The sequence below is a fragment of the Hipposideros armiger genome, unplaced genomic scaffold (assembly GCF_001890085.2).
Source record: "Hipposideros armiger isolate ML-2016 unplaced genomic scaffold, ASM189008v1 scaffold_256, whole genome shotgun sequence".
NCBI lineage: Eukaryota > Metazoa > Chordata > Mammalia > Chiroptera > Hipposideridae > Hipposideros > Hipposideros armiger.
Genome location: NW_017731606.1, coordinates 1,834,307 through 1,837,806, shown reverse-complemented (window position 1 = coordinate 1,837,806; position 3,500 = coordinate 1,834,307).

Sequence of the window (3,500 nt, the reverse complement as noted above, 5' to 3'; positions counted from 1 at the left end):
GGCCAATTTCTGGTGTCATGATGAAACTTCAAGCCCCAGAGAAGCCATGTTTATTTCATTCATTCATTCACCCAGCAAATATTTAATGAATATCTACTACATGACAGGCAGTGGTCCAAGCACTGAGAATAGGGAAGTGAACAAAACAAAGTCTCTGCTACTGTGGAGCTTGTATTCTAGTTAGGGAAGACAGATGACAAACAAATATATATATATATTATATTATACATATAATATATATTATAATGGCAGTCAATGTTAAATGCAACAGGGAGAAACGAAGCAAGGTAAAGGAGATAGGGTGTAATCTTTTTTGTAAAGTAGTCAAGGAACACCTTTTTGACAAGGTAACATTTAAGCAGAGACATGAAGAAAGTGAAGGAGGAACGTTTTTGCAAATCTGGGGAAAGGGCTTTCTAGGCTGAGGAAACACAAGTGCAAAGTCCCTGGGGCAGGAGTGTGCTTGGCATGTTGGAGGAGGCCAGTGTGACAGAAGTGAAATGATTGGGGAAGAGTGAAAAGAAATGCGAGTAGAGAGGTGGGTTGTATGTGGTAGGTGCCACATCTTGTGGGCCTACGGACTTTTACCCTGAGATCAGGAGTCATTACAGGGTTTTGAGCAGAGGAATAAGATGCTCTGACTTACCTTTTAAAACAATCAATTTGGTGATGTGGAGAACAGACTGTCAGAGTTCAGAGGTTGTATTAAAAATCCAGGTAAGAGATGATGTGGGTCTTCGGACCAGAGTACAGTGGTGAAGTTAGTAAGGATAGCCTGGGGATGGATCCAACAGGATTTGTTGATGGTTTGAATATGCAGTTTGAAAGCAAGAATCAAAGATGACTTAAAAGTTTGGGAAGAATGGAATTGCCATTGAGTTTTTTTGCTTAATTGTTGTTTGTTCATTTGTTTACGTTTTGTAGAGGGAGACGGACTTAGGAATTTAGTTTGGACATGCTAAATTTGAGGTGTGTGTTAGAAAGCTAAGGGAATAAGACAAGTAGGCAGTAGAATATAAGAGGTTGCAGCTTAGGGGCGAAGTGAGAGCCGATTATGGAGATGTCAGTGAGGACATGATTTTTTTTTTTTTAAAGATTTTTATTGGGAAATTGGGGGATGAGAACAGCGCTGGGGAATCGGGGGAAGGGGAACAGGCAAGTCGCTGTCCTTTCGCTCCTCAGTCTAGTTGTGGGGGACATCGCCCCACTGGCCCAACTTGGCACCATCATTGCGCTCTTCCCGGGCGAGGCAGATCAGTCGCCGGCCCCTGGACGGCCGCTCACTGCGGCTGCTGGCTACACACGGTAGCCCATGGCAACCCACTGCCACAGGGGCTGCAGCCCATGCCGTCGCCGGCAACTCATGGCAGCCCAGCTCCAGGTTGAACTGTTGCTCAGCATCCCAGCTGCGGAGGGCAGTGTCACCGGCCCTCACATATGGGATCCGAACCGGGGCCCTCTGGCGTCCCAAGCCAGCTCCCAACCATCGCGCCACTCGGCCGGCCCGAGGACATGATATTTATAGCATGAGATAGCATGAGATCCAGCCCAGACCTCTCTCCCCAGTCATTTATCCAGATGTCTACTTGGCATCTCCACTTGGACACCTAAAAGCCAACCCAAGTTCAATGTGTTTAAACCCAAACATCTGATTTTACCCCCCGCCTGCTTTACCCACGGCCTTCTCCATTTCATCTGGTGATAGTGCCATTGCTCAGGCTAAACCCTGGGAGTCACATTTTACTTTTTCTTACCTCCCACATCCAGTCTGTAAGAAAACCCCATTGGCTCTGCCTTCAAAATATATCCAGACTCAAATCCAAACACTTCTCACCACCTCCACTGTTACCATCCTGGTCAGAGCCACTGTGAGTTATTTCTTGCCTGGGTTACTGCAATAGCCTCTTAAATGTCCCTGGCTTCTACATCACCCCCTCCCCGCCCCCACCAGTCTATTTCTCTACACAGGAGCCAGAGGGATTCTTTTGAAACATGTCAGAGCAAGTCCCTTCTGTGCTTAAAACCCTCCAACAGTTTGATGTTTCACTCAGAGTGAAAGACAAAGTCCTTATAATAACCGACAAGGGTCTACGTTGTTTGACCCAGGGCCTCTACCTCTGGACTTCCTCCTACTGTTCTCTTCATGGTTCATTTTGCTCCAGCAACACGGGTCTCCTTGTTCCGCAAACGTGCCAGACACACTCCCACCTCAGTGCCCTCTGCTTACAATGCCCTTCTCTTAGGTATCCCCCTGTCTCATTCGCTCACCTTCTTAAGGTTTTGATGATCTCCCTTTCTCAGTGAGACTGCTCCTGACACCCTTTTTAATGTGCAACACCTTTCAGCCTGCACCTGATCCTACTTCCCCTGCTCTACCTTTTTATTTTTTATATAACTTTTCACCTTACAACATATGATGTAATGTATTTATTTGCATGTGAGCTCTTTCAGAGCAGGAATCTTTGTTTTGTCTTTTTTGTTTACTGATGTGTCCCTAATGCCTGGAACAGTGCCTGGAACGTGGCAGATGTTCGATATATGTTTGTCGAATGAATGAATAAATGAATGGTTGAATGCAGAGCATAGGGAGATGAGTCTGATGGTCTTCAAGGCAGATTGTGATGTTGGAGTGATGGAAGTTGCCAAGAGTAGCGACAGGTATAATGCTGAGACTCCTGGGCTGGGTGAAGAGTACAGGTAAAAAATTACGAGGGCCTGAACCAAGGCAGGAAATGGAGGCATATTAAAATAGTAACAGTCTTAAAAAGCTAAGTTAGGGAGACCATGTAGTTATTTGTTCATTGATTCATTCACTTGGTCATTCATGCTTTCTCTGCACCTACAATATGGAAGATACTGGGAGTATCAATGCTGTGTCTAGTCCCAGCCTTCCTGAATTAAAAAGGTCAAGTGTCCAAGAGGATGAAAGAGGTGGTATATTCTTTGAGCAGGGCATTTGTCTCAGTCTCATAGTGTTACCAACACGCTGTAGGAGCTGCCAAACACCTTGAGGGTGGGAAAAGTAAAAGAAAAATGAAATGAATCAGCTGGTGCTCCTCCGGCAAATACTGCTTGCTCTTTTGCTGCCCAGGAGCTCTGGGTCTGCCTTGTGTCAAGGAGGGCGCAAATCTGGAATCAGAGCTCTAAAGCTTCCCAAACAGCTGTGGGAACTTCCCTTCTTCACCTCTTGTGGGCTGTCTGAGGCCAGTCTAGTTTTGGGGCAGGACATGTTGGCCAGGGGAGGGGGTGCTGGGAAGACCTACCAATTAGATCATTTAATGATTTGTCTGGGTTAGCCAGAAGGGTTTTCAAAATGTAAGTCCCCAAAATGTAAGTCTGAGATAGATGGGAACTAGGGTTAGCAGAGCCCTGGGATGGGGAATCAGCCTGCAGGGACTGCGCACAAAGTTCGTTGGACCTCAGGTCCAGAGGCAGCTGGAATCACAAAGGGTGTACCAGTTTCGTCTTTTACTACCCTGAGTGTGTGTGTGTGTGTGTGT